The following is a 20571-nucleotide window of genomic DNA, read 5'->3' as shown; positions in this document are numbered from 1 at the left end:
AGAATAAGATCAGGATTGGCACTTTAAATTAGGAATCAGAAAGGCAGTCAAAATAAGGATGCATATTTTTTTGTACCAAGTTTGGTAGAAATTGGTCGTCTGAAGAAAATTAACCACAATTTGACAAATTTTGGGCCAAAATTTTCAATAAGATGAATATAACTTAATCACACAAACATAAATACTTGTATTAGCTACTATTAAAAGCACAATGACAATACACTCATTTGGAAATAGAAATAATAATTTTAAAAAAATGAATGGAGATAAATTTTTCATAAATAATCTATGATAAATAAATATGGCAAGAAATAAGACAAAGAAAATCAATCCCCCTCAGGTACTAGGCTAATAAAATTATTTCAAGAAAATAGTAATAAAGTGAATATAAATTAATAGATATAGGCAGTGAGAAATTCCTTGGCTAATGCATTTCTCAAACAAATGAAATTCATTCTCCTCTATTTTATTTAAACAAATGTTCACTTACAAAATTTTCTTATATTAAGCATTTGATCCTCTTTTTTAAAAAAAACATTTAATCTGTATTCAAAGGGGGATAGAACTTTTAATATTTTAAACGTTTTACAAATTTAACCTTTTACTTAAATGTTAAATGCATTATCAATAGATCCATTCATGAAAATCGTATAAGTAAAATTTACTCAGTGTAATTAAAGTTTCACATTGTCAATCCCTCTCTTCCTCACTCCTCACAAATTGGAGCAGTTTTCTGGTAAAGGTCTCTTTGATACCGGAATCTACAAGACCACACACTTCTTCATCCGCCTCTTGTGTTAAGGTGTTAGCTTTTTCACTTGAGCTTTCTCAATGTTGTCCTTGAAGGCACTGAATGAGGCACGGGTAGACGTCTCACAATGAAGTGCTTTCTCAGACTCCTCAGATGAAAAAAAACTCTGCAGTCATCACTTTCAGTTTTTGTCTTTTTACATGCCCTACAAGGCCTCGTCCTTGAGGGATTTTACCATCTGTTTGAGTCTTGTAGCTCGATCTCTGTAAAATGAAAACAAGGATATGTACGACTCTAAATGGCTTTACCACCCAAAATGTTACACTGAAAACTAATGATGAAAAAGAAATCAAAACTGTAGATCTTCTGGTTTGAATTAATAAAGGAAGAGAACCAGAAGTCTCTGTCGAGACTATAGCTCTACTGGTTTGTAATTGCAACAAAGGAAGAGAAAAGCCATTGCCATCAGACCAAATCTGTAGGATGAGTAGCTTTTTTAAAGGAATATCACAGAAAATTCTATTTTTAGTAACCATGGTAAAACCGTTCAATGAAACCAAAAACTGATGCACTAAATTATGTGTCATAATGTAGTCTAATTGTCTGACAAATTTTATGAAAATCAGATCAAAACTGTAGTGGGAGTAGCATTTTGAATAAATTTCACAGAAATTTCTATTTTTAGTAACCATGGCAACGTCCATTCATTAAAATCTAAAACCAATGCACTAAATTATGTATCTCAGTGTAGTCTACTTCTGTGCCTATTTATATTGAGGTCATACCAAATGTGTAGAAACAGTAGCATTTTAAAGGAATTTCATAGAAATTTCTATCTAAAGTTACCATGGCAACACCATTCATAGATATCATAAACTGATGCATTTTATATGTCATAGTGTCGTCTACTTGTTTGCCAAGTTATATTGAAATCAGACCATTAATATGTAGGAGGAGTGGCATTTTAAAGGTCAATTTCACAGAAATTTGTATTTTTAGTAACCTGGAGTTACCATGGCAACACTGTTCATCGAAATCAAAAACTGATGCACTAAATTAGTGTAGTCTGCTTGTGTGCCAAGTTATACAGTGTATTGAAATTAGACTAAAACTGTAGGAGGAGTAGTGTATTGAAAAATTGTTTAAAGCAGACAGACAGCTAGACGGGTGGACGACGGACACTGTACTACCCCATAAGCTCTTTTGGTCTCTGACCAGTAGAGCTAAAAATAAGCTGTTGGACTTGAAATACTAAAACAGCATAATTAATTTAATAAAACAAGAAATACTAAAACATCAATAAATAAAACAATGATCCTTGATTTCGTTTCTTTTTGTGTTAAGATTGAAATTATACTAAAAATTTGGAGGAAAAGAATTCTAATTAACTTTCCAAAATTTCTAATTTGATTAAGGGGGCCAATAATTTTCAATAATGGTTTCAATTGCACAATATTTCGCGCATCAGAGTAAAATGAAGTGTATTAAAATTCACTTTTTAAAGCAACTTTTTTCACTTAATAATAAAAAATAAACAAAATTAAGAAAATTTAGGTATGAAAATATAATTACATATTTATTTAACTGATTTTTAAACCAATTTTGCAATTGATAGGTAGGTTGACGTTGTTACGGTGTGATTTTGACGTTATGATAAACTGAAGCTCTTAAAGATGGGGTTAATAAAAATGTTATTAAAGAAACAGTAATAAACATACCCTCTTGAAATTTAAAACATAGAAATTTGAGAATATCTCAATCCTTTTTGTAATGTTTTCATATGAATCCTTTATTTTATTATAATTCCATTATATGAACCCATATTTTGTAGTACTTTATAAAAACAGGAAAACTCGTTAATTTTTGGCATTTGGAGATTCCCCCTCTGGTAACAAGATGGTAGAATTTTGTGTTTCTTAAATATATTGTATAATATAGTATAACTAGGTCTAATCAAATATTAAAGTTTTAACAAAAAGTCTATTGTAGTATTTGTATAATTTGCTTTATAAGTGCTGAAAATTGGCATTTTCCTACATAATCCTATTAAAGGTGCCTGTATTTTGAGATGGTCCCTCAAAAATACCTGGACGGTAGATTTTCCCCAAGCTTTGCATGTACACTGAACTTAATGCAAGTTATATATGGTATAAAAATGAAGAGTTTCGCTATTGTAGTTTTTGCACAATAAAATCACAGTCGGTCCCCTTAAGTTACCTTTAACAATCCAACCCCTCAGGGTTGCAATAAATTTGTTCCTCTTGAAAAGACGAGAAACTTTTTAGTACACTCTAATGTTACTTGGTTGATTTTTGCCAACTTTTCAGATCGAGATTTTTTTTATCAAAGATTTTGTAGGAATCTTTCACAATCATTAAAGCATCTAGTTATTGTTATATTCCTGTAAACCTGCATTCATAGTACAACTTTTCATAAATTTTATAATTATACATGTACACTAAAAATCAAGATACTTTTCATGTTTAGCAATGTGTATCTTAAATTGGTGAAAAATTAACTCAGTCAAGTAAATAATATCATTTTCAATACATGTATCAGTATAATAATATCTTTGAAGGTATGCATGTTCAAAGCATTCCATTTTTTTTCAATAATGAATAAAAAAAACACACAACATATATATTTAGTTGAAATTTTTTAAATTTTGTCAATATCATATTAATGGACTATATTTGTGGAGAAGACAATGATGATGAGACAATCAGTAATAAATAGAATTTGAAGGTATCAAATTTGTAATTTTAAATTTTTAATATTCATGTTAAATGATGAAAACACAATAAATCTTACTTTGCAAGACTTTGATACTCTTCTGTGGGCCTGCGATTCATCCCTCCTTTTTTGTGTGACTGTAATTTTTTAGTTCTTATGCAGTTGCTTCAGAATTGCTGGGGATGAAGTCTGCTGACTGTCTGAAGTAAATTGGAATGATATCAGTGTCCCTATCTACATATTTAGTGTTTTAAATTCTGTCAAACTATGTATTTTACCTGACTGTGAATTCAGTCATTGACAAAGAGAATGAGTGGATATCTGGTAGGGTAACTACCGTAATTCGGTTTAAAAAAGACCTGCATCGCTTATATACTTGCTTTTTTTTAAACAAGAGGCCAATAGGCCACATCGCACACCTTAGCTTTGTTGTTCTTGAGAAGAAGATTTTCCTATACATGATATACATCTTTGTAAAACCTTGATCGCTCAGTGTGGCCCCATCCTACCCCCGATGGTCATGATTTGAACAAACTTGAATCTACATGTGCACTACCTCAGGTCAACAGTGATGATTATTACTCTTTAGGCCCAAAATAAAAATAATCTTGTTTCCTGCTACCAAACCTACCCTATTTTATGGCACCCTACCGTGAAGTTTTATTTACTTTTTTGGGGGGGGGGGGGATTGGAAATTTCATGATCCAAAAGTAAAAAAAAATACATATTCAAGTGGTATTTCATGAAATTTAAGTTTTAAATATGGGATTTCATAAAACACTACTTAATTTCAAATAAAAATATTGACCTATGACATGTTTAATTTGGTTTTATAATAGTTCATATCCAACACATACCATTGGAAAAAATAAATAATTTTCCTACCTACCCTATTTTTTTCAGGCAGTTAGCAGGTAACAAGACTATTATTTATTTTGGCCTTATGTTTAAAGTGATTGTTGAGTAGGTTGACATATTTTATAATAATTTCTTTCTTAGAAGTATTTTATATCTGAAACAAGAGGCTCATAGGCCTTATAGGTCACCTGAGCATCATGTAACAAATTACCAACATTTGAAGTTGGTTCATGTTTTAAACCAGAGGCCATGACATTCACAGTTTTGAAAGAGGCACCAGAGTGCTCATAACTGGTATATATATAGCATGCTTAGTTCAGACACTTAATACCTATAGGCAGAGTAGGGGAACCAAAAAAATGCATTTTAACTGTTAATTCAGTAATATTCTGCAATATAAATAACATATGTAGTATTGACCCACCCCACAGGAATCCCTGACCCTGGGTCCACACATTTCACAATTTTAGAAAAGGCACCATATTGCTCATATAAATATAAGTGTTTAATTGATACCATGGAGCAGATTTCAAAGCATTAATTGATATTTTCAGTACATAATTAGAGCCCCCTTCCACTCTACGGTACCCCTACCCCAGGGACCTGGCATTTCACGAATAAATGGAAAGACTGTTACTCATCATAGCTTAATATATATATGGGTAGTTCAGACATCTGCTTAATATATGTACCCAGCAGCAGAGAAAATGTTTGAAGAATTAATGCATTTTCACTGTATAATCAATAAAGGCCCACCTTGTCACCAGAACGCCTGACCCTGGGGCCATGAAATCCACAAAAATCCATTAAAAGAGGCACCCTTCCTAATCATGAAAATGTATGCAGCTAGTTTGCTTAAAACCAAGGAGCAGGGGAAAAGATTTTCAGAGATTTAATGCATGTTCAATATATGATCAATAGATCGAACCCCACCCTAACACAACTAGAACTGTCCAAACGGGACAAAATACCCCCCGCTGGGTTTTTCAGAAGAAAGTTTTTCCATAATAAAGATATGTATCAAACACGAATTATAAATTTTTATCCATAAGAAAGATATGGACCAGACAAGAATTATGAAATTTTTCTTCCAGTGACCTTGAACTTCCCCAAATGACCTTGGGTCAAGGTCACAACACACCCTTAGGTCATGAGCTATCTTAGTGTGGAGTGTTAGATTCTAATGTCCCTCTGTAAGAAAGATATGGAACGGACACGATTGCACAGACAGACGGACAGACGGACAAGGTGATTCCTATATACCGTATATACTCGCCTATAAGTTGGATTTTTGGGAGTTAATTTCTGGTCCAAAACTCTATGTCCGACTTATAGGCGAGCTATAAAATGAATGGTATTATATGAGGTCAGTCTCTATGATATAAGCTTATTTTATACAACCGACTTATAGGCGGACCTGTCCTTATATATAAATAATATACGTATAAACTTTGTTTGCGGGGAATATACAAATTTTGAGAAGAAAGATTTTCAAAGAATGTATTTTTACTACATTATAAATAGAGACACCTTAACACGAGAACCCCTGACCAGGGGCCATGAAATTCATAATAAAATTTTAGAGGAGCCATTCTTCATAACTACTGTAGAAGCACAAATTTTCATGGGGATAAAATTTCGTTGATTTGTCATCAAAAATAGTTTCGTGGGCATTTAATTTCCTGTGGGATTTAATTTCGTTGATAATTGTTAACAACGAAATAAAGGAAATTTAATCTCCCACTAATATTTGTGCTTTTACAGTATGTATGTAGTGACAGGCTGTTTGTTTGTTTAATCCCAGCAGCAGAGAATAAAGATTTCAATGAATTTATGCATTTAACTTCATAATCAACCATGACCAAGTCTTAGGGCCGGGCCATGAAATTATCAATTTTAGAAGTGGCACCCTTCCTATATATATAGTTTTATTTATACATGTAATAGAGCAAGATTTTGCTTAATTTTCCAGTTATACTTGAGGAATAGACACTTTCATTATTTAATGCTTTCAAAAAGTCTTAAAATAAACTTGACCAATTGAAGATTTTTTCAGGTCAAGTTGATTTGATGGGGCTATAGTATGATTCCATGCCTTATTTTTTTCATTAAAAAAGTTTATTTCAAAAAAATTATGGTACACAAAAACAAAAAATATTATGAAATTTCTTTTTAAAAGCTTAGTTACAATATTATATAGCACTTATTTGATTATTATAATATAGAGGAGTTTTTTGTGGGAATAAATATGACACTATATGAAAAGAATGTTTTTTACATAAATAGGAAATAAATAAGAATAATTTGTTCAGCTAAAATAAGTGAGTAAAATGTAGAAATGAAATTTTCTTTAAAAGTATTGTTATGATTTTTAAAGTAGGAAATTTTGATCTTTCAATTAAAAAATATTCTAAATTTATGCATCCCAAATGTGCATTTAAAAAGTATGTATGCATGAGGCAAAATTGTTTAATCCCAATAAATGAAGATAAATGAATTTATGCAAACTATTATCACCATTTTAGGGCCGTGGGTATGAAATTATCAATTTTAGAAGTGGCACCCTTCCTATATATAGTTAGTTTATTTAATACATGTATACTCAATAGAAGAGAAGATTTTCAAATTAATTAATGCATTTTCACTATACAATCAATGGAGCCCAACCCTATAGCATTAGACTCCCTGCCTCTGGGGCAATGAATTTCACAATTCATGTAGAGCGCTGAGGGCTCAATGCTTATTACAATCATGCCAATATAGTTTGACTGCTTGAATTCCAGTAGTACTAGTAAAGACATTTTTCACTACACATGTACAGTAAAACTTGGTTATAACGAAGTCACAGGGACCTATTATATCCATACAAGGAATTCGTTAAATTCATACAGCGGGGGATCAAAGATAACTTCACTTTATCCGTGAATTCACTATATCCGTGTTCGTACTAAACAAGTTTTACTGTATACATAATCAATAGAGCCCCAACATAACACCAGAACGCCTGACCCTGGGGCAATGAAATCCACAATTTTAAAAGAGGCACCCTTCCTAATCATAACAATGTATGAAGTTGAGTTTGTTTAATACCTAAGCAGCAGAGAAGAAGATTTTCAAAAATCAATGCATTTTCACTATTTAATCGATAAAGCCCCACCCTACACATGCATGTAACATCAGAACCCTTGAACCTGGGGCCATCATCAGAAATTCACAATTTATAAGAGGCACCCTTTCTCATCATAACTATGTAACTATGTAGTTAAATTGTTTAGTACCCAGCATCAGAGAAGAAGATTTTCAAATAATTAATGCATTGTCACTTTATAATCTATATAGCCCCACCATAGCACTAGAATCCCTATGCCTAGGGCCATGAATTTCACAATTTTATTAGAGGACTCAATGCTTATTACAGTCATGCCATCAGTTTGTTTGAATTCTGGAGTAAAGAAGAAGATTTTTAAGATTGCATTAATTTTAGTGGTTTTGAACCCACCCCATCCCTCAGGTCCCAGGGGGGCAGCTGCAGGGACCATGAAATTCACAATTTTTGTTTCCCTTCACCCATAATACTAAGATGCTTAGTGCCAAAATTGCTGAAACTGGTTGAACGTTTGCAGAGAAGAAGCTGAAAATGTTCATATGACATCTATGCATCAAAAGCAATAACATGTATCCTGCCAGGTACATGTAATATGCATCCTTAGATGTATCATCCATGCAAGTTTGGTCACTGTTGGGTCATAGTTACTTGGAAATGAAACCAGTGGACCAAAAACATTAACCTGTGTGCTCATCATGATCCGGCAAACGTAGGTCAGATTCAGCATCCGAGGCAAGCCTGGTAGAGTGCATCCTAAGATGGTACATACATTGTCCATGCAAGTTAACTGTTTGGTTAACACTGGGCTTATAGTAAATTACTTTGAAAAGAGATCTACAGTTGTAGAGAAGAAGCTGAAAATGTTTAAATGTTATTATTATACCTCTATTGGTAATACTCGAATTTGATTGGCTGGTAAGAAAACTTTAAAACACAACAATGACTCCAAATGGTACTGTTTAAAGCAATTCTGACCTAGGAATCATTGCACGTGGGATATAATGACCCGGTCATTATTTTTAATGACCGCTAAAAATGACCGCTTAATCAAAAAATCGTTTTTGAGTGAAGTAAATGCATAAGATAATAGTTATTCGAAAAAAACAACATGTTTTTAAAATTGTGCATGGTCCGTTTTGCATTACCATACACAATAAGATAAAATTTTATCGTTTCAATATTTCGTTACAATTCAGTTCATGTAATGTAGAGGCGGCTCTTTAAAGAGTTGAATTCTGTGTTAGATTTTGACTGTAGAGGAAAATTAATCGTTAGTTATAACAATGTATGTCGCTATGAACCAAATATTGTTTTAATCAGTAAATCATGATGCAAAAACTTACACGACTTGCAGACGTCGATGTAAACAACTTCACTACACGGGGTGTAGCGAATCCCGATCCCGATCAAAGAAGGAATTGGATTCATACTTTTCAATACATATCGGTATAATAAAACAATTAATTACCCCTTGCAGGGTTCAAATCAAAGAAAGAATTGATAACGGTTAGAGATTCATACTTTTCAATATATATTATGGTATAATAAAACAATTAATTACCCCTTGTGAGTTCAACATGGTGAAAACCAATTCAAGACTTATAGGCCTATTGGAGACCTGTCCCACGAGGTGACCTGACCTGACCGAGGCCGCATAGCGGCCGAGGTCAGGTCAGGTCAGGTCATCGATTGGGCCAGGTCGAGGGCCAGGTCGACTTTTTAATATATATCGGTATAATAAAACAATTAATTACCCCTTGTGAGTTCAACATGGTGAAATAAGGACCCTCGACCTGGCCCAATCGATGACCTGACCTGACCTCGGCCGCGTTGCGGCCTCGGTCAGGTCAGGTCACCTCGTGGGTCAGGTCTCGGGTCCTTATTTCACCATGTTGACCTCACAAGGGGTAATTAATTGTATATTATTTTATAAAACACATGACAGATGACGACAGACAAAAACAGATAACAATAGGTCACATTAGTGACTCAGGTGATTTAATCAAACTTCATTTAAAATTTTGTTAAAAATTTCATCAGCTGCTTGATTGAACACAGATTTGGCAGAAAGAAAAAAAATTATGCGGCTGCAATTTGAATGGGTCGATTGGGTTGGTTACAGGAAACAATGTTTTCATGGTCTTAAGAAGTCTATTTTAAAATATTAAACATCATTATTGAATATTCTCAACTCATCCCAGGTGGTCATTTTGGTGAGCCAGACTAAAAATCAGGTTGTGTTTGAGAGACAATATGTGCCTGGCAGCAAAATAAAAAAAACTATTTTTAGTATACAGGTAACAGTCACGGTCACAAGGTCATTGACCCTGGTGTCATTTGAAAGAATTTGATTAGTGGTATGCACACCAAATATGAAGTCTCTATCTCTTATGGTTCAATAGTTATGACAAAGGCATGAAAAAGCTATTTTTAGCATATAGGCCACAGTCAAGGTCACCAGGACATTGACTTGGTGTCATTTGAAAGAACGTTTCAGTGGAGTATACAAACCAAATATGAAGTCTCTATCTTTCATGGTTCAAAAGTTATGGCAAAGGTTCAAGTTTGCAGACGTAAAAACTATTTTTAGCATATAGGTCACAGTCAAGGTCACAATGTCATTAATGTTGGTGTCATTTGAAAGAATTTGAACCTAATTAGTATGCATACCAAATATGAAGTACATGTATCAACCTTAAGTTTTATCTTTCTAAAGTTATGGCAAAGGTTAAAGTTTGCAGACAAACAAACAAACATACAGACAGGAAAAAAACAATATACGTCTCAGATCTATTGATTCGGGCACATAAAAATCACATGGGATGGAAATGGTGAGGTGACTAGCGTGAATTAAAAACTATTATATCTTTGTAAATCCAATGTGTAAAACACACTGCACACTAGCTGCTATCTCTTTTGAGGTCTGAATCTCCCTATTTTTCTATCTCAGTAAGCTAAAATGTATGCCACCTGAGAATGCTTTCACAAATATTATTACGACAATCATGGTTTTGCTTTTAAGATTTTCCTAATGTTTTCCTATGTTAAAATTTGACCCCCTATTATGGCTCCTCCTACACCCTGCCCTGGGGTCATGATTTAAACAAAATTGAATCTTCACTACCAGAGGATGATTCAACATGAGTGTCATCTTTCCTGTCAGACCAAGTGATTCTTGAGAAGAAGATTTTTAAAAGATGCCATTAATTTTTCACAAATTCATACTTATATGTATGAGGACATGGCCCTTCAAGGATACTCCGTGCCAAGTTTGGTTAAATTTGGCACACTCACGGTATAGTAAAATCTGAAGAAGTCTAGATGAAAATGCGAAAAGTTTACAATGACTCGGGTGAGCTAATAATTGAGGTCAAGATCATACGAAAGGACAAAAAATGTTGATGCAGTTGAACAACTATGATCAAATTATATCAATTGATATTGCACTGATCAATAGGTCTATAACAGAGATGTCAATTTTACTCAGACAGCTTACCGGTAGTCGAATAGTTGGAATGCTTTAGTCGTATGTGTTTCAAAGTATTTATTTTACACCAATTGTCACTTTAAACTGTTTAAAGGATCCGTTGTGGGATCCTGATCCCGATGTATTTTCATAATATTTAAATATATGAGTTTGTGTGGTTTACTGAATATCATACAGTTTCAAAGAACAGTACGTATTATGAGCCCATAAAACATGCATGTATAAATGTTGATTAATATCAACATCAGCCACTCAAAATTCAAAAGTCATTATTTATATTAAATTGCCCAGGGTATTCCTTGTAAAGTAGATCAAAGTGAATTGTAAGGCTCAAAGTTTTTTTATGCAGTGGATATATAGATACGTATATTGTTTTTGTCCTGTCTGTCTGTTTATCTATTTGTCTGCAAACTTTAACCTTTGCCATAATTTTTGAATTATGATAGACAGAGACTTCAAGGTTTGGTATGCATATTCCACTAATTAAGCTCTTTCAAATGACAACAAGGTTTATTAAATTTTTATCTTGTTTCCTTGACTGTGACCTATTCGCTAAAAAGAGCTTTTTTCTGGAAAATTCAATCTTTGTCATATCTTTTGAACAGTGAAAGTTAAAGACTTCATATGATAGAGGCCTGTAGCAAGGGTTTTCCATGTGGGGAAGGGGACGGGGCTTCGAAAGAAAAATCTGCGTACTACAGAGCTTTGCTACATGTGCACTATCAAATATTTTTTCCAATGATAGATTTCTTCACCGCATAAGCAGATGTCAAGTCTTAGCCGTAATGAGTTACAAAAAAAGACAAAACTGGACGTATTTATTTAATAAACCTAAAAAGTTAGATGTTGGAAAACCTAAGACCCCTAAAATGTTGGTGGTCGACATTTAAAACTTCATTCGACTCGAGTGACTTTTCATATCAATTACAAATGGATCTGTGTTTTTGAGGAAGGGTCCATATTCTCTTGGGGGTGGGTTATTTTTTGAACTTCAGTTGCAGCCCCCTTTTCCCCTTTTTATGGGGGGGGGGGGTCCCATGCTAAAATCCATAGCCATTCAAAGCAAATTAATTGAAGCTTATGCTTAGCCTATACTTATACTTACATTAACTCATAATTGTTAATAACGATGCCAGCTGTAGACCCACATGTACAAGTGAGATTTGGTGATTAGAGGAAATTCGAGCTATACTACTGATTTCTTTTTAATGTAAAAAGACAAAGGCGGTGTTCTACAGTTTGTAACTGTTATATTATAACATATCCTACGTGTACCCACATTCATCTTCCTCAGATTGTTATACTAATTTAATTAATATTTACTTACCAAATTTATCACATTGCTCATGGCCACGGGATCTCGTGGAATTTTCCCGCGAACTTGACTCGACGAGTGACGCAACGAGATTTTTAATAAATTTCATTTTCTTTTTTTTTTTTTAGTATACACTCTGCATTTTTAGATAAACATGCTACAAATAAGCAATAAATTTGAGTATTTACAAAAATTTGCTAATTTTTATGTTTTCGAAGCGATGACCCCTGACATTAAAAATGTTAGAGCTGATTTGCTGTTATTTACAGTGGTTCTTTTAAAAGATAATAATGGACCGCGGTATAGTGTATATGATACTGTTAGGCCTTGCTAGTTGAAGCTAATAATATACCGTAGTAGACCGCACGGTCTAAAAGTCTGACTTTATGAGTTTTACAAGCATGCTAATAACACTAATAAGTTTGTTATAGTATCAGCTAATAAGTATCGGATCGGGTGCCGGTGAATACGGCCTAAAATCCGGTGAATATGTAGTGTTATGAACTGTTTGCGTTTGTATAGATTATATAGATTTCTAATAAGTATTCGTCACCAATATCATTTCTACATAAAAAACAAGATGTGCTTGTGAAACACTGATGCCCCCATATGGCAACACAGCGAAGGCTTTCTCAAATGCAGGTCAAATATGTTGGAACCCAAAGTAAGCCCTTTTCACAAGAAACACACATGTGAAATATAAAACCCTAGCACCACTTGTTCAAAGGTTATGACCAAGGTTAACGTTTTTAAATGTAGCCCCACCTCCTTGCCGGACGAGACAATGTTATTGGTTATTCGATACACTAATTGGAATTTGCCCGAATTTCTATCCCATGTATATTTCAACAGTGAATGAAAGATGGTGTAAATTTCAGATGCTAATTTTGTAACACTGAGAATGACACGCATTACTGAAAGTCGAAGCTTTCCTGAGAATTATCCTACATGTGCATGTCTTATTACAAGGAATACGCTCGTGAAATATGAAAGCCCTAAATCCAACTGTTCAAAAAGTATGACCAAGTTTAATGTTTTTAAAGAGTGGGTCAGGTCAAGAATATTCATACAAGCTGAAAGGCCTTGTCACAATGAATACAAATGCGAAGTACGAAAGCCCTATCTCCAACTGTTAAAAAGTTATGGCCAAGGTTAACGTGTGGTATAATTTTGTAAAAGTAGGCCAATCTCCAAAGTTAAGGCCAAGGGGTCAGATTTTTTGATACCCAGAGAAAGGTCTTGTCACAAGGAATATACCTGTGATATATGAAAGCCGTATTATTGTTATTGGCTAGGTTACAGTTTACAACAGACAGGCAAAAACAGACAAACATACAGACAGGACAAAAACAATACATGTAAACCCCTGAATCTTTCCATCCAGGGACATAAAAACCGAGGGGAATTTCGTCCTTCCAGAAAAATGTAGATCACTAACGCTATCATACTACATTGTATTTGAGAAAATTAATCTATACTGTATGTGATACTGGTGATGCCTTAAATTACATTGGCGTCGGAAGCAAATTGAAAGTCGGGGGGGGGGGGGGGGGCTAAGCGTAAAGAAAAAAAATTGTGCCTTCTAAAAAAACCTGACAAGCAAAAAAAAAACAAGCAATTCAAAGAATTGTGGTTCCCCGCTTTCGGTGACTTTTGGAGTGAGATGTCATTTTTTTATGACATTTTGTGTCTAATATGAACGCCCTATCATAACTCATCTATTTAGAAACTATCACTGAACTCCAAGGTCAAGGTCAAAGGGTTAACGTTCTTGGTATCCAATGAAAAGTCTTCTCAGAAGGATTACATATGTAAAGTATGAAAGCCCTAGCCCTTACCATTCAAAAGTTATGGTCAAGGTTAAAGTTTTCTCATAAGTACACAAAATCTCCAAGGTCAAGGTCAAAAGGTCAAGATTGTTGGTATCAAATGAAAGGTCTTGCCACAAAGAATACATATGTGAAATATGAAAGTCCTGGTATCTACTGTTCAAAAGTTGTGGCCAAGGTCAAAGTTTTTGAAAAGTAGGTCAAACTCCAAGGTCAAGGTCCAAAGGGCAAAGTTCTTGGTATTCAATGAAAGGTCTTCTCACACAAATTATATATATGAAGTATGAAAGCCCTAGCCCTTACCATTCAAAAGTTATGGTCAAAGTTAAAGTTTTTTCATAAGTATGGAAATCTCCAAGGTCAAGGTTGTTGGTATCCAATAAAAGGTCTTGCTACAAAGAATACATATGTGAAATATGAAAGTCCTAGTAGATACCATTCAAAAGTTATGGCCAAAGTAAAAGTTTGGAATTTTTGTGTAAAAGTGGGTCAAACTCCAAGGTCAAGGTCAAAAGGTCATATTTGATGGTACCCAAGAAAAAGTCTTTTCATAAGGAATACACATTTAAAATATGAAAGTCAAACCTCTACTAAATCAAAAGTTATGGGCAAGGTTAAAGTTTTTGTGACGGACTGACAGCTAGACAGCTAGACGGACAGACGAATGAGATTTAATGTCCCCTCGCTTTCGCGAAAGCGGGGGACAAAAAAAAAAGGAAATGTCCATTTCCCAAATACGAAAATTTTATTTCGTGGGGGGGGGGGGGGGGGGGGGGTTAAAGTTCGAAGTTCAGTACCTAAATTTTTTTCCAAACACCAACACTTTCCCCATTTTAAACCTATACTAAGGCGTATCTGTGGAAAGTGGGGGGCTAAACCTACGAAGATATGTTCAATGCCTATACTATGTATATATTTGGAAAAAAAGTGGGGGGCTAAGCCCCTCCCTAGCCCCCCCGGTTCCGACGCCTATGAATTAGAATTGATTACTGAAGCTCTTATTCAAGAGTACAATATTATGTTAACAACATTCGTATTTTATGTTTTGTACTTATAAGATTTTATGGATATAAGAATGTGCAACATTTACATAAGAGTTATCGTGCTTGGATTTTGGCGTGCAAAACATTTTTTCACGTGTCTGTGGAAGTCGTGTGCGTGAAAAACCTTGTCTGGGTTGTTTAAAAAGCGTTGATTTTCAGTTTCATATAGACTGTCGTAAAAACCTTTATTTTTTAAACCGCCCCCATTTTTCAATTTTTTTAAGTACTCCAATTTTGACTTTATCTCTCTTGTTTTAAGTTAAATTCGTTTCAGATATAATTTTTAGGAGATATAATTTTTAGGTTTCAAACCACAAGAAAAATGAGTTTATGTAATTTTTAAATTATTATTTGTTAGTCATGTACGAGATATACCTGTAATTTATGTTATCATTCAATTCGTTTCATAGCAGTATCATATAATATTGATAATTTTATAGATACCGGTATTTTGAAATGATTATTTGCAACATTATTTGGGATGTAATATCAGCGGCAAAACTATAAGCACACTTACATGTAAGTGTTTTGAATGGTTTATTTACATGATTGAGGGCGATTGCTCGAAATGCTAAATCTATTTTGATAACATTGAATTGGGATTTTTGCAATTGCTTCCTTAGGCCAGCATTTTTTTATTTTTAGGTTTACAAACCCGCCGCTCAAGTTTTTGAATTTTCAGAAAAAAAAATAAAATTGAGAAAAACAGAATTTTTTCTTTCCGATGTCAAATTTGAGTCGGGATCGAGATTTCAAATTTACGAACTCGTACTTCCGGTTTTAGATGGCGGGTAATGTAGGTAGATTTGCAAAGTCCATAGCAGGACTAAAGCTTTCTGTAATGTTAATATTTATCGATAGGAGTGCCATTCAAAACGTTTCACAAGTTCACTGCTGACGACTTTATTGCACAATGACATGCTGGTGAGAAAATTATGTATCCGTATTCAAAAGTATCTGTCTGTAAATTATTTTCCTCTCACAGGTTTAAAACTGTCCATGGTAGCTTTTGTCAGAGACATTGTTTAAGTTTCTGTTATTATAGCTTACAGTCTTATAAGCATCATTCTTCAGAAAAGGGTGGCTTATGCATCAGATGTAATGAATAAAACTATGGGAGAAGTTAAGTCCATTTGAGGAAGAAATAAACAATAGCCTAAAGAAATAAAATACTTCAACTGTTAAAAACAAGTATTATATACAAATATATACAGGTAAGTATCGTTTGTGGCAGCCAGAAAAATTATTTTACACTTTATTAAAAAAATTTCACCCTACTCCCCAATACTCCCTGTCTATTTTATTAAAGGAATTATTATTTTAGGTCTCAAGTATATTTTAGAATAATTTCTACACATTTACCAAAACATATTAAAAACAAAAATGAAGATATATTGAAAGAGTTTTGAAAAATTGATTTTTTTAAAAATATCTGTATTTTGTCCAACATAACAAAATATATATATCACAGGCCCCAACTGGTAGATGATGCAATAAACAAAGGTTCTATTTTCCCCTTTGAAATCCTTATGCGTCCAGTGGCATGGAGCCTGTTAGGAGAGCATAAAAAAAGAAGAAAAATTAATGTACAAAAGTCGATAACTTATCAAAAAAAAAATTTTATTTTTTTTTTTATTTCCTCCTCCTACGGGACTTTTTCATTCTGATGTTCGTAAACCTAAAAATAAAAAAATGCTGGCCTTATCATATATTGAAATGTAATAGAAGTTCGACAGATAAGTGATTTCATTGAAAGGAAATTGCATTGACAATAATACAAATATAGATCTATTGTGTAAAATTTTGTGTTTTAGCAAGAAAAAAAAAACATTGTGCAATCATAGAATCCAAAGAAACCCAAAACAGAATTGAAATTTTACTATAAGATCAGTAGAGCCGGACTTAACACTAGCACCCCTGACACAAGAGCCGTGAAACTCTCAAGTTTGAAAGGGGTTTCGCTCATGCTCTTAGTTTGTTCATTATAACCGGCAGAGACGATGATCTTCAGAGAAATAATGCATTTTAGCCATACAATCAATAGATTTCCTCACCCCACCAGGACTCCAGAGCCATGGGCTGTGAAATATCGTAATATAATTTTGAAACATGCATCTTACTCATCCTAACCTTGGAACTTTATTCGTAATAAATAACACATTTATCAGAGGAAATGGTGCATTAATATTATATTGTTCATTTCTTGCAATGACTCAATACCGCGACGTTCCAATTATATTATATTATCTTGTAATTTAGTTGTTTGGTGACCATGAAAGTGTATAAAAAAGGAACTAAATACAGATTTGTTAGAAAGAATGTTGTAAATGGTCTCCATTAAAAAATCTTCAATGCCTTGTTCTCATTTAAGACTCGATGACGGGTTCATGAGGAACAAATATACATATCTATTAAAATATTTACATTTCCAATGTCTTTATCCGAGATACACTAACAAACCTACTGTTCATCGAAAAAAAAACACGTGCGGGGCGGGACAAATAGAGAGAGAAGAGAGCACATTGATTTGTGGTATCATGACGATGATCTATATTCTAGAAAGCCTATTAGGATCAATCTAGAGAGAAAAAAAATTAAAAGGCGTTATAACGCATGCGCGGATCTAGAGGGGGTCGGGGAGGTCAGGACCCCCCCTGGAAATTACCAGGTTAAAAAATGTATATACTAAAACAAGAAAAAAGTTACAATGGACCCCCCCTGGAAAACCCTGACACCCCCCCCCCCTAAACGCGAATATGTGTGAAAAGTGAAAGAATTGAGGCAATAGAAGTCACCACTAACCCCCCTCCCCCCCCCCCCCCCCCGCACGAAATAGGTTTTTGACGTTTGGGCGAGTTTAGGTTTTTTTAGGTTGTTTATTTTTTTTTTTTTTTTTTTGCTTGTCAAGAAATTTCTGGGATTGGAATTTTTTTTCTGACTGGGGTGGACCCCCCCCCCCGGGAAAAAATTTCTGGATGTGCGCCTGTAACGCCTTTCGAAAAGGCGTAATAACGCGAAAAAAGTCGTAATAACGCCTTTGTAAAAGGCGTTATAACGCCTTTCCATTCCAAAAGGCACTATTACGCCTTATTAAAAGGCGTTTTAACGCCTTTCTAAAAAGCGTTATTACGCCTTTCCATTCTAAAAGGCATTATTAGGCCTTTCCATTCTAAAAGGCGTTATTACGCCTTTCCATTCTAAAAGGCGTTATTACGCCTTTGTAAAAGGCGTTATTACGCCTTTCTAAAAAGGCGTTATTACGCCTTTAAAAAGGCGTTATTACGCTTTAATAAAAGGCGTTATTACGCCTTTCCAAAAGGCGTTATTACGCCTTTATAAAAGACGTTAGGCCTATTACAACTTTCCAAAAGGCGTTATTACGTCTTTTATTTTCAATACATGACTAAACATATTTAGCCCAAGCGAGTGGTGGTGGTGGGGGGGATTCAGAAATCTTACCTTTGGGACATGAATTTCATGATATAGGACTAATTTCTCAAAAAATAATTTAAACAGATAGCAAATAGTCTGCCTGCTTTTTTCCAAGAAGAGAAAAAAATATCTTCAAATGACATGAATTTTAATATATGGCAAGCAAAAGCTCCAAGATACATCTGCCTACTACTTAGTATATCGTATCTTCACAAGTAGAGTGTTGCCTTCTCTTAATACGAATGCAAACAGTTGTCAGTGAGATGTGCAGGAATATAGAGAATTGCTTAAATAAAGATTGTTTTAATTAAATCTTTCATATATTCATTAACATAAAAATAACGCTTTTCCATTTCCCTTTTCAAGTAGGCCAGTAGTACGACTGCAAATGGGGTAAACCCCCCCCCCCCCTCCACACATACACACTTTTTGGGGACAAGTCTTGCTACAGTTTAAATATTATAATTAACTGTTGTTTGCTTGGTTCCTGAAAATTTGGCTGCAGTGTGTAAAACTGTGGCAAATTATTGCATTTAAACAAAGCTTTACCGAGAAGTCACCCAGGAGTTTGGCCAGTAGAGTGGGGGTGGTGGTGGTTGTGGGGGGAGGCTTTAGAAGCACAGGCCTGTTAGATGCAAAATAATAGTCATTAAAAAAGCGTAATAACCCTTTTGCAAAGGCATAAAAACGCCTTTTAGAATGGCGTTAAAACGCTTTTTGGAAAGGCATAATAACGCCTTTTAGAAAGACGTTATAACGCCTTTTAAAAAGGTGTAATGACGCCTTTTAAAAGGCGTAATAACGCCTTTTAGAAAGACGTAATAACGCCTTTTGGAAAGGCGTAATTACGCCTTTAGGGAAGGCATAATAGTGCCGTTTTTAATGGAAAGGCGTAATAACGCCTTTTAGAAAGGTATTATTACGCCTTTTCAAAAGGCGTTATAACGCCTTTTAAATTTTTTTTCTCTTTTGAGTGATCCTAATAGGCTTTCGTAATATTGATTGGTTTGCGTGATAATTTTATGCATAAACGCCTTCGAATGATCGCATCATGAAACCAAAAAAATAGACAGTTATTACTTAAATGAATATGCTTAAGTTACAGTTATGAGTAAAAAATGAACAAGTGTATACGTGTATCAAGAAAAAGAATTGAAGTAAACATATAAGCAGTTAAATATATGGAGGATTAAGGAAATAAAACAGAGACACGCCTTATTCCGATTCACAGACACTGCATGCTCCCCATGTTATATCGGATACTCTTTTCAAAAATAAATTATGTAGTTTAACTTGCATTTAGTCAATGCCATGTATTTTTTTTTTTATCATTTTAAAACATGTAAGTGACCATTAGCATCAGAAGTATTTTACGTGCTTTTACGGCAAAGCTTTTCGGAAAATATATATTTACTGTCACTTAGTTCATTACTCACTCAAAGTATAACTACTTAGCTTGATAGTTCCTAGTCATTCTTACTCATCCTTCATTGTCGCCATCTAAAATGTTAAAAAAATTACAACTTTTGAATAAAATACACTATTAAGAAAAGAAAAAAAAAACAACCGAAACACAAAATACTAAGCCTGCGTGTTTATACATCTTAATATATTTAATGATATATACTACAGTGAATGCGGCTTTTACCCTAAGTCTTAACATGATAAGACAAAACAAAACAAAATACAAGTACATACATGTACTACATGAATTATAATATAGTATGTTAAGAAGAATAAAATAATCCTTGTTGTCAGTTTTACGTCAATTTATTTTTTTGGTCTGTTTTAAATCGAAACTTTAAAATTTTGTTTCAAATCGATTCTTGAAAAAGATAAAAATGTGCATTTTTAGAACATCAAACTTACAGTCCCTATATAATAATATCAAGAAATTGCATATATTACAGTGGCGTAGCATCGTTTTTGAAAGGAGGGGCAGCCAGAAAAAAATTCAACTTATCTGAACAAAATTTGATAAGAGAAAAAAGTTGTCCATAATTTGACTATGCTGCAA

The 20571-nt window shown here is 33.9% G+C and overlaps 1 long non-coding RNA gene across 1 annotated transcript; it reads right to left on the bottom strand.

Annotated features, from left to right (window-relative positions):
* Nucleotides 1-644: 644 nt before the first annotated feature.
* Nucleotides 645-11041, bottom strand: LOC134267451 (uncharacterized). The gene is made up of 3 exons (XR_009992160.1): nt 10945-11041; nt 3563-3684; nt 645-1014 (listed from the first exon to the last, which is right to left on the bottom strand). It is a non-coding gene; the product is annotated as an uncharacterized LOC134267451 (long non-coding RNA).
* Nucleotides 11042-20571: the final 9530 nt, after the last annotated feature.

Source organism: Saccostrea cucullata, unplaced genomic scaffold (genome assembly GCF_032062105.1).
Source record: "Saccostrea cucullata isolate Sc308-1 unplaced genomic scaffold, CSIRO_AGI_Scuc_v1 ctg18002, whole genome shotgun sequence".
Taxonomy (NCBI): Eukaryota; Metazoa; Mollusca; class Bivalvia; order Ostreida; family Ostreidae; genus Saccostrea; species Saccostrea cuccullata.
This window is presented reverse-complemented; position numbering and strand designations above follow the sequence as displayed.